The 10,991-nt window shown below is 44.2% G+C and overlaps 8 non-coding genes and 1 pseudogene across 8 annotated transcripts; all 9 read right to left on the bottom strand.

The window, feature by feature from the left end:
• Nucleotides 1-490: 490 nt before the first annotated feature.
• LOC125733799 (5S ribosomal RNA) lies at nucleotides 491-609 on the bottom strand. Its single transcript, XR_007393135.1, has one exon. It is a non-coding gene; the product is annotated as a 5S ribosomal RNA (ribosomal RNA).
• A 1,078-nt stretch (nucleotides 610-1,687) lies between these two features.
• LOC125733788 (5S ribosomal RNA) lies at nucleotides 1,688-1,806 on the bottom strand. Its single transcript, XR_007393124.1, has one exon. It is a non-coding gene; the product is annotated as a 5S ribosomal RNA (ribosomal RNA).
• A 1,076-nt stretch (nucleotides 1,807-2,882) lies between these two features.
• On the bottom strand, nucleotides 2,883-3,001 carry LOC125737214 (5S ribosomal RNA). Its single transcript, XR_007396481.1, has one exon. It is a non-coding gene; the product is annotated as a 5S ribosomal RNA (ribosomal RNA).
• A 1,077-nt stretch (nucleotides 3,002-4,078) lies between these two features.
• On the bottom strand, nucleotides 4,079-4,197 carry LOC125737203 (5S ribosomal RNA). The gene has a single exon (XR_007396470.1). It is a non-coding gene; the product is annotated as a 5S ribosomal RNA (ribosomal RNA).
• Nucleotides 4,198-5,274: 1,077 nt separating this feature from the next.
• LOC125733776 (5S ribosomal RNA) lies at nucleotides 5,275-5,393 on the bottom strand. Its single transcript, XR_007393113.1, has one exon. It is a non-coding gene; the product is annotated as a 5S ribosomal RNA (ribosomal RNA).
• Nucleotides 5,394-6,470: 1,077 nt separating this feature from the next.
• On the bottom strand, nucleotides 6,471-6,589 carry LOC125733765 (5S ribosomal RNA). Its single transcript, XR_007393102.1, has one exon. It is a non-coding gene; the product is annotated as a 5S ribosomal RNA (ribosomal RNA).
• A 1,078-nt stretch (nucleotides 6,590-7,667) lies between these two features.
• Nucleotides 7,668-7,786, bottom strand: LOC125733754 (5S ribosomal RNA). The gene has a single exon (XR_007393091.1). It is a non-coding gene; the product is annotated as a 5S ribosomal RNA (ribosomal RNA).
• A 1,078-nt stretch (nucleotides 7,787-8,864) lies between these two features.
• On the bottom strand, nucleotides 8,865-8,983 carry LOC125734028 (5S ribosomal RNA). Its single transcript, XR_007393357.1, has one exon. It is a non-coding gene; the product is annotated as a 5S ribosomal RNA (ribosomal RNA).
• Nucleotides 8,984-10,056: 1,073 nt separating this feature from the next.
• On the bottom strand, nucleotides 10,057-10,175 carry LOC125731720 (5S ribosomal RNA; annotated as a pseudogene).
• Between the last annotated feature and the right edge of the window lie 816 nt (nucleotides 10,176-10,991).

Raw genomic sequence — 10,991 nt, 5'->3', positions numbered from 1 at the left:
CTAAACATTAAGCTGGCATTGAAGGGTGTGAATTACCCCGGCCAATCTGTTCTTTTAAATACAGCTTTTAGCAAGTTTTGAAAGGAGAAGAGCAGAACTTGCTATGCCAATAATATCGAGTCTTCTGTGGCAAAGTGGTTTTTGCATAGAAAACAAAGCGGTCAGTTGAAGAGGAATGATATCAGTACTTTGTTTAAAACTGTGTGTAAAAAGCTGTCTCTTTATCATTAACAATAAGTTGTAAAACGTGAATGGGGAGTGACAGTCTTCAAGTTTGTGAGAAGATCGCGCCCTGGTGGAATAAAGGCACTAACAGCTTACAGCACCTAGAATTACCAGGAAGTATTTAGAGTAAAACGGTTTCTAAAAGCTGCCTTTATGAATGAGAGAAAAAAAATATATATATATAAAATAGTAAAATGGAAGGGGAGTGATAGATTTAAATTAATCGTGAAGTGGAGCGCCCCCTGTATAAAGTAAAAATGAGAAAAGCTTACAGCACCTGGTATTCCCAGGTGGTCTCCCATCCAAGTACTAACCAGACCCTACCCTGCTTAGCTTCCGAGATCAGATGAGATCGGGCGTGTTCAGGGTGGTATGGCCGTAAGCGAGAGATGCTACCAAAAACAGCCCTTTTGCATTACACGCGTCTATACATGCCAGTTAGTCCCATTGGATCCAACTCCTGGTTTTTTATTTTTTTTATCTGACTCACACTGCAGCCCCACCATCCAATCGGCAGCGCCGGACCCACACCAAACATTCACCAAACTACTCAGCCGGCAGCCTACCACAATTATTCCATTCTTTCCGCATCCGCACACTTCCTTCTTTTTAACTCCTTTTCACTACCGCACAGGTTAATCGCCGCACGTCCCCCGCCGGCAAACATTACTCCTTTGCCTACTGCATGCAGGCTTCTCTTAACGACCCTCTGTTATCAACTCCGCTAACAGCCACAAAATCTCCGCCGCACGAAGCCCACTGGTAGCTGCTGAATCACATGCTTCCCCAAAACGTCGCGCTGTCAGAACACTGGGAGCTACACACACCAATAAGTCCATACTGCAGGCTGCAGCCAGAACAATTTTCTACATTCAAACATCGACGGCCTCTTCTCTCTAAAAATTCACCAGACCGCTTCTACCACCAGCAAAGAAGTTTCCATCCCTAATTCCTCTGTGATTCCCACTAACCTAAACATTAAGCTGGCATTGAAGGGTGTGAATTACCCCGGCCAATCTGTTCTTTTAAATACAGCTTTTAGCAAGTTTTGAAAGGAGAAGAGCAGAACTTGCTATGCCAATAATATCGAGTCTTCTGTGGCAAAGTGGTTTTTGCATAGAAAACAAAGCGGTCAGTTGAAGAGGAATGATATCAGTACTTTGTTTAAAACTGTGTGTAAAAAGCTGTCTCTTTATCATTAACAATAAGTTGTAAAACGTGAATGGGGAGTGACAGTCTTCAAGTTTGTGAGAAGATCGCGCCCTGGTGGAATAAAGGCACGAACAGCTTACAGCACCTAGAATTACCAGGAAGTATTTAGAGTAAAACGGTTTCTAAAAGCTGCCTTTATGAATGAGAGAAAAAAAAATATATATATATAAAATAGTAAAATGGAAGGGGAGTGATAGATTTAAATTAATCGTGAAGTGGAGCGCCCCCTGTATAAAGTAAAAATGAGAAAAGCTTACAGCACCTGGTATTCCCAGGTGGTCTCCCATCCAAGTACTAACCAGACCCTACCCTGCTTAGCTTCCGAGATCAGATGAGATCGGGCGTGTTCAGGGTGGTATGGCCGTAAGCGAGAGATGCTACCAAAAACAACCCTTTTGCATTACACGCGTCTATACATGCCAGTTAGTCCCATTGGATCCAACTCCTGGTTTTTTATTTTTTTTATCTGACTCACACTGCAGCCCCACCATCCAATCGGCAGCGCCGGACCCACACCAAACATTCACCAAACTACTCAGCCGGCAGCCTACCACAATTATTCCATTCTTTCCGCATCCGCACACTTCCTTCTTTTTAACTCCTTTTCACTACCGCACAGGTTAATCGCCGCACGTCCCCCGCCGGCAAACATTACTCCTTTGCCTACTGCATGCAGGCTTCTCTTAACGACCCTCTGTTATCAACTCCGCTAACAGCCACAAAATCTCCGCCGCACGAAGCCCACTGGTAGCTGCTGAATCACATGCTTCCCCAAAACGTCGCGCTGTCAGAACACTGGGAGCTACACACACCAATAAGTCCATACTGCAGGCTGCAGCCAGAACAATTTTCTACATTCAAACATCGACGGCCTCTTCTCTCTAAAAATTCACCAGACCGCTTCTACCACCAGCAAAGAAGTTTCCATCCCTAATTCCTCTGTGATTCCCACTAACCTAAACATTAATCTGGCATTGAAGGGTGTGAATTACCCCGGCCAACCTGCTCTTTTAAATACAGCTTTTAGCAAGTTTTGAAAGGAGAAGAGCAGAACTTGCTATGCCAATAATATCGAGTCTTCTGTGGCGAAGTGGTTTTTGCATAGAAAACAAAGTGGTGAGTTGAAGAGGAATTATATCAGTACTTTGTTTAAAACTGTGTGTAAAAAGCTGTCTCTTTATCATTAACAATAAGTTGTAAAACGTGAATGGGAGTGACAGTCTTCAAGTTTGTGAGAAGATCGCGCCCTGGTGGAATAAAGGCACGAACAGCTTACAGCACCTAGAATTACCAGGAAGTATTTAGAGTAAAACGGTTTCTAAAAGCTGCCTTTATGAATGAGAGAAAAAAAATATATATATATAAAATAGTAAAATGGAAGGGGAGTGATAGATTTAAATTAATCGTGAAGTGGAGCACCCCCTGTATAAAGTAAAAATGAGAAAAGCTTACAGCACCTGGTATTCCCAGGTGGTCTCCCATCCAAGTACTAACCAGACCCTACCCTGCTTAGCTTCCGAGATCAGACGAGATCGGGCGTGTTCAGGGTGGTATGGCCGTAAGCGAGAGATGCTACCAAAAACAGCCCTTTTGCATTACACGCGTCTATACATGCCAGTTAGTCCCATTGGATCCAACTCCTGGTTTTTTATTTTTTTTATCTGACTCACACTGCAGCCCCACCATCCAATCGGCAGCGCCGGACCCACACCAAACATTCACCAAACTACTCAGCCGGCAGCCTACCACAATTATTCCATTCTTTCCGCATCCGCACACTTCCTTCTTTTTAACTCCTTTTCACTACCGCACAGGTTAATCGCCGCACGTCCCCCGACGGCAAACATTACTCCTTTGCCTACCTCATGCAGGCTTCTCTTAACGACCCTCTGTAATCAACTCCGCTAACAGCCACAAAATCTCCGCCGCACGAAGCCCACTGGTAGCTGCTGAATCACATGCTTCCCCAAAACGTCGCGCTGTCAGAACACTGGGAGCTACACACACCAATAAGTCCATACTGCAGGCTGCAGCCAGAACAATTTTCTACATTCAAACATCGACGGCCTCTTCTCTCTAAAAATTCACCAGACCGCTTCTACCACCAGCAAAGAAGTTTCCATCCCTAATTCCTCTGTGATTCCAACTAACCTAAACATTAAGCTGGCATTGAAGGGTGTGAATTACCCCGGCCAATCTGTTCTTTTAAATACAGCTTTTAGCAAGTTTTGAAAGGAGGAGAAGAGCAGATAATATGCCAATAATATCGAGTCTTCTGTGGCGAAGTGGTTTTTGCATAGAAAACAAAGTGGTGAGTTGAAGAGGAATTATATCAGTACTTTGTTTAAAACTGTGTGTAAAAAGCTGTCTCTTTATTATTAACAATAAGTTGTAAAACGTGAATGTGGAGTGACAGTCTTCAAGATTGTCAGAAGATCGCGCCCTGGTGGAATAAAGGCACGAACAGCTTACAGCACCTAGAATTACCAGGAAGTATTTAGAGTAAAACGGTTTCTAAAAGCTGCCTTTATGAATGAGAGAAAAAAAAATAATATATATAAAATAGTAAAATGGAAGGGGAGTGATAGATTTAAATTAATCGTGAAGTGGAGCGCCCCCTGTATAAAGTAAAAGTGAGAAAAGCTTACAGCACCTGGTATTCCCAGGTGGTCTCCCATCCAAGTACTAACCAGACCCTACCCTGCTTAGCTTCCGAGATCAGACGAGATCGGGCGTGTTCAGGGTGGTATGGCCGTAAGCGAGAGATGCTACCAAAAACAGCCCTTTTGCATTACACGCGTCTATACATGCCAGTTAGTCCCATTGGATCCAACTCCTGGTTTTTTATTTTTTTTATCTGACTCACACTGCAGCCCCACCATCCAATCGGCAGCGCCGGACCCACACCAAACATTCACCAAACTACTCAGCCGGCAGCCTACCACAATTATTCCATTCTTTCCGCATCCGCACACTTCCTTCTTTTTAACTCCTTTTCACTAACGCACAGGTTAATCGCCGCACGTCCCCCGCCGGCAAACATTACTCCTTTGCCTACTGCATGCAGGCTTCTCTTAACGACCCTCTGTTATCAACTCCGCTAACAGCCACAAAATCTTCGCCGCACGAAGCCCACTGGTAGCTGCTGAATCACATGCTTCCCCAAAACGTCGCGCTGTCAGAACACTGGGAGCTACACTCACCAATAAGTCCATACTGCAGGCTGCAGCCAGAACAATTTTCTACATTCAAACATCGACGGCCTCTTCTCTCTAAAAATTCACCAGACCGCTTCTACCACCAGCAAAGAAGTTTCCATCCCTAATTCCTCTGTGATTCCCACTAACCTAAACATTAAGCTGGCATTGAAGGGTGTGAATTACCCCGGCCAATCTGTTATTTTAAATACAGCTTTTAGCAAGTTTTGAAAGGAGAAGAGCAGAACTTGCTATGCCAATAATATCGAGTCTTCTGTGGCAAAGTGGTTTTTGCATAGAAAACAAAGCGGTCAGTTGAAGAGGAATGATATCAGTACTTTGTTTAAAACTGTGTGTAAAAAGCTGTCTCTTTATCATTAACAATAAGTTGTAAAACGTGAATGGGGAGTGACAGTCTTCAAGTTTGTGAGAAGATCGCGCCCTGGTGGAATAAAGGCACTAACAGCTTACAGCACCTAGAATTACCAGGAAGTATTTAGAGTAAAACGGTTTCTAAAAGCTGCCTTTATGAATGAGAGAAAAAAAAAATATATATATAAAATAGTAAAATGGAAGGGGAGTGATAGATTTAAATTAATCGTGAAGTGGAGCGCCCCCTGTATAAAGTAAAAATGAGAAAAGCTTACAGCACCTGGTATTCCCAGGTGGTCTCCCATCCAAGTACTAACCAGACCCTACCCTGCTTAGCTTCCGAGATCAGATGAGATCGGGCGTGTTCAGGGTGGTATGGCCGTAAGCGAGAGATGCTACCAAAAACAGCCCTTTTGCATTACACGCGTCTATACATGCCAGTTAGTCCCATTGGATCCAACTCCTGGTTTTTTATTTTTTTTATCTGACTCACACTGCAGCCCCACCATCCAATCGGCAGCGCCGGACCCACACCAAACATTCACCAAACTACTCAGCCGGCAGCCTACCACAATTATTCCATTCTTTCCGCATCCGCACACTTCCTTCTTTTTAACTCCTTTTCACTACCGCACAGGTTAATCGCCGCACGTCCCCCGCCGGCAAACATTACTCCTTTGCCTACTGCATGCAGGCTTCTCTTAACGACCCTCTGTTATCAACTCCGCTAACAGCCACAAAATCTCCGCCGCACGAAGCCCACTGGTAGCTGCTGAATCACATGCTTCCCCAAAACGTCGCGCTGTCAGAACACTGGTAGCTACACACACCAATAAGTCCATACTGCAGGCTGCAGCCAGAACAATTTTCTACATTCAAACATCGACGGCCTCTTCTCTCTAAAAATTCACCAGACCGCTTCTACCACCAGCAAAGAAGTTTCCATCCCTAATTCCTCTGTGATTCCCACTAACCTAAACATTAAGCTGGCATTGAAGGGTGTGAATTACCCCGGCCAATCTGTTCTTTTAAATACAGCTTTTAGCAAGTTTTGAAAGGAGAAGAGCAGAACTTGCTATGCCAATAATATCGAGTCTTCTGTGGCAAAGTGGTTTTTGCATAGAAAACAAAGCGGTCAGTTGAAGAGGAATGATATCAGTACTTTGTTTAAAACTGTGTGTAAAAAGCTGTCTCTTTATCATTAACAATAAGTTGTAAAACGTGAATGGGGAGTGACAGTCTTCAAGTTTGTGAGAAGATCGCGCCCTGGTGGAATAAAGGCACGAACAGCTTACAGCACCTAGAATTACCAGGAAGTATTTAGAGTAAAACGGTTTCTAAAAGCTGCCTTTATGAATGAGAGAAAAAAAATAAATATATATAAAATAGTAAAATGGAAGGGGAGTGATAGATTTAAATTAATCGTGAAGTGGAGCGCCCCCTGTATAAAGTAAAAATGAGAAAAGCTTACAGCACCTGGTATTCCCAGGTGGTCTCCCATCCAAGTACTAACCAGACCCTACCCTGCTTAGCTTCCGAGATCAGATGAGATCGGGCGTGTTCAGGGTGGTATGGCCGTAAGCGAGAGATGCTACCAAAAACAGCCCTTTTGCATTACACGCGTCTATACATGCCAGTTAGTCCCATTGGATCCAACTCCTGGTTTTTTATTTTTTTTATCTGACTCACACTGCAGCCCCACCATCCAATCGGCAGCGCCGGACCCACACCAAACATTCACCAAACTACTCAGCCGGCAGCCTACCACAATTATTCCATTCTTTCCGCATCCGCACACTTCCTTCTTTTTAACTCCTTTTCACTACCGCACAGGTTAATCGCCGCACGTCCCCCGCCGGCAAACATTACTCCTTTGCCTACTGCATGCAGGCTTCTCTTAACGACCCTCTGTTATCAACTCCGCTAACAGCCACAAAATCTCCGCCGCACGAAGCCCACTGGTAGCTGCTGAATCACATGCTTCCCCAAAACGTCGCGCTGTCAGAACACTGGGAGCTACACACACCAATAAGTCCATACTGCAGGCTGCAGCCAGAACAATTTTCTACATTCAAACATCGACGGCCTCTTCTCTCTAAAAATTCACCAGACCGCTTCTACCACCAGCAAAGAAGTTTCCATCCCTAATTCCTCTGTGATTCCCACTAACCTAAACATTAAGCTGGCATTGAAGGGTGTGAATTACCCCGGCCAATCTGTTCTTTTAAATACAGCTTTTAGCAAGTTTTGAAAGGAGAAGAGCAGAACTTGCTATGCCAATAATATCGAGTCTTCTGTGGCAAAGTGGTTTTTGCATAGAAAACAAAGCGGTCAGTTGAAGAGGAATGATATCAGTACTTTGTTTAAAACTGTGTGTAAAAAGCTGTCTCTTTATCATTAACAATAAGTTGTAAAACGTGAATGGGGAGTGACAGTCTTCAAGTTTGTGAGAAGATCGCGCCCTGGTGGAATAAAGGCACGAACAGCTTACAGCACCTAGAATTACCAGGAAGTATTTAGAGTAAAACGGTTTCTAAAAGCTGCCTTTATGAATGAGAGAAAAAAAAATATATATATATAAAATAGTAAAATGGAAGGGGAGTGATAGATTTAAATTAATCGTGAAGTGGAGCGCCCCCTGTATAAAGTAAAAATGAGAAAAGCTTACAGCACCTGGTATTCCCAGGTGGTCTCCCATCCAAGTACTAACCAGACCCTACCCTGCTTAGCTTCCGAGATCAGATGAGATCGGGCGTGTTCAGGGTGGTATGGCCGTAAGCGAGAGATGCTACCAAAAACAACCCTTTTGCATTACACGCGTCTATACATGCCAGTTAGTCCCATTGGATCCAACTCCTGGTTTTTTATTTTTTTTATCTGACTCACACTGCAGCCCCACCATCCAATCGGCAGCGCCGGACCCACACCAAACATTCACCAAACTACTCAGCCGGCAGCCTACCACAATTATTCCATTCTTTCCGCATCCGCACACTTCCTTCTTTTTAACTCCTTTTCACTACCGCACAGGTTAATCGCCGCACGTCCCCCGCCGGCAAACATTACTCCTTTGCCTACTGCATGCAGGCTTCTCTTAACGACCCTCTGTTATCAACTCCGCTAACAGCCACAAAATCTCCGCCGCACGAAGCCCACTGGTAGCTGCTGAATCACATGCTTCCCCAAAACGTCGCGCTGTCAGAACACTGGGAGCTATACACGCCAACAAGTCCATACTGCAGGCTGCAGCCAGAACAATTTTCTACATTCAAACATCGACGGCCTCTTCTCTCTAAAAATTCACCAGACCGCTTCTACCACCAGCAAAGAAGTTTCCATCCCTAATTCTTCTGTGATTCCCACTAACCTAAACATTAAGCTGGCATTGAAGGGTGTGAATTACCCCGGCCAATCTGTTCTTTTAAATACAGCTTTTAGCAAGTTTTGAAAGGAGAAGAGCAGAACTTGCTATGCCAATAATATCGAGTCTTCTGTGGCGAAGTGGTTTTTGCATAGAAAACAAAGCGGTCAGTTGAAGAGGAATAATATCAGTACTTTGTTTAAAACTGTGTGTAAAAAGCTGTCTCTTTATCATTAACAATAAGTTGTAAAACGTGAATGGGGAGTGACAGTCTTCAAGTTTGTGAGAAGATCGCGCCCTGGTGGAATAAAGGCACGAACAGCTTACAGCACCTAGAATTACCAGGAAGTATTTAGAGTAAAACGGTTTCTAAAAGCTGCCTTTATGAATGAGAGAAAAAAAAATATATATATATAAAATAGTAAAATGGAAGGGGAGTGATAGATTTAAATTAATCGTGAAGTGGAGCGCCCCCGGTATAAAGTAAAAATGAGAAAAGCTTACAGCACCTGGTATTCCCAGGTGGTCTCCCATCCAAGTACTAACCAGACCCTACGCTGCTTAGCTTCCGAGATCAGACGAGATCGGGCGTGTTCAGGGTGGTATGGCCGTAAGCGAGAGATGCTACCAAAAACAGCCCTTTTGCATTACATGCGTCTATACATGCCAGTTAGTCCCATTGGATCCAACTCCTGGTTTTTTATTTTTTTATCTGACTCACACTGCAGCCCCACCATCCAATCGGCAGCGCCGGACCCACACCAAACATTCACCAAACTACTCAGCCGGCAGCCTACCACAATTATTCCATTCTTTCCGCATCCGCACACTTCCTTCTTTTTAACTCCTTTTCACTACCGCACAGGTTAATCGCCGCACGTCCCCCGCCGGCAAACATTACTCCTTTGCCTACTGCATGCAGGCTTCTCTTAACGACCCTCTGTTATCAACTCCGCTAACAGCCACAAAATCTCCGCCGCACGAAGCCCACTGGTAGCTGCTGAATCACATGCTTCCCCAAAACGTCGCGCTGTCAGAACACTGGGAGCTACACACACCAATAAGTCCATACTGCAGGCTGCAGCCAGAACAATTTTCTACATTCAAACATCGACGGCCTCTTCTCTCTAAAAATTCACCAGACCGCTTCTACCACCAGCAAAGAAGTTTCCATCCCTAATTCCTCTGTGATTCCCACTAACCTAAACATTAAGCTGGCATTGAAGGGTGTGAATTACCCCGGCCAATCTGTTCTTTTAAATACAGCTTTTAGCAAGTTTTGAAAGGAGAAGAGCAGAACTTGCTATGCCAATAATATCGAGTCTTCTGTGGCAAAGTGGTTTTTGCATAGAAAACAAAGCGGTCAGTTGAAGAGGAATAATATCAGTACTTTGTTTAAAACTGTGTGTAAAAAGCTGTCTCTTTATCATTAACAATAAGTTGTAAAACGTGAATGGGGAGTGACAGTCTTCAAGTTTGTGAGAAGATCGCGCCCTGGTGGAATAAAGGCACGAACAGCTTACAGCACCTAGAATTACCAGGAAGTATTTAGAGTAAAACGGTTTCTAAAAGCTGGCTTTATGAAAGAGAGAAAAAAAAATATATTTAAAATAGTAAAATGGAAGGGGAGTGCTAGTTTTAAATTAATCGTGAAGTGGAGCGCCCCCTGTATAAAGTAAAAGTGAGAAAAGCTTACAGCACCTGGTATGCCCAGGAGGTCTCACATCCAAGTACTAACCAGACCCTACCCTGCTTGGCTTCTGAGATCAGACGAGATCGGGCGTGTTCTGGGTGGTATGGCCGTAAGCGAGAGATGCTACCAAAAACAGCCCTTTTGCATTACACGCCTCTATACATGCCAGTTGGTCCCATTGGATCCTACTAATGTTCTTTTTTTTTTTTTTATCTGACTCACACTGCAGCCCCACCATCCAATCGGCAGCGCCGGACCCACACCAAACATTCACCAAACTACTCAGCCGGCAGCCTACCACAATTATTCCATTCTTTCCGCATCCGCACACTTCCTTCTTTTTAACTCCTTTTCACTACCGCACAGATTAATCGCCGCACGTCCCCCGCCGGCAAACATTACTCCTTTGCCTACTGCATGCAGGCTTCTCTTAACGACCCTCTGTTATCAACTCCGCTAACAGCCACAAAATCTCCGCCGCACGAAGCCCACTGGTAGCTGCTGAATCACATGCTTCCCCAAAACGTCGCGCTGTCAGAACACTGGGAGCTACACACACCAACAAGTCCATACTGCAGGCTGCAGCTAGAACAATTTTCTACATTCAAACATCGACGGCCTCTTCTCTCTAAAAATTCACCAGACCGCTTCTACCACCAGCAAAGAAGTTTCCATCCCTAATTCCTCTGTGATTCCCACTAACCTAAACATTAAGCTGGCATTGAAGGGTGTGAATTACCCCGGCCAATCTGTTCTTTTAAATACAGCTTTTAGCAAGTTTTGAAAGGAGAAGAGCAGAACTTGCTATGCCAATAATATCGAGTCTTCTGTGGCGAAGTGGTTTTTGCATAGAAAACAAAGCGGTCAGTTGAAGAGGAATAATATCAGTACTTTGTTTAAAACTGTGTGTAAAAAGCTGTCTCTTTATCAT

This window comes from Brienomyrus brachyistius, chromosome 2 (assembly GCF_023856365.1).
Source record: "Brienomyrus brachyistius isolate T26 chromosome 2, BBRACH_0.4, whole genome shotgun sequence".
NCBI lineage: Eukaryota > Metazoa > Chordata > Actinopteri > Osteoglossiformes > Mormyridae > Brienomyrus > Brienomyrus brachyistius.
This window is presented reverse-complemented; position numbering and strand designations above follow the sequence as displayed.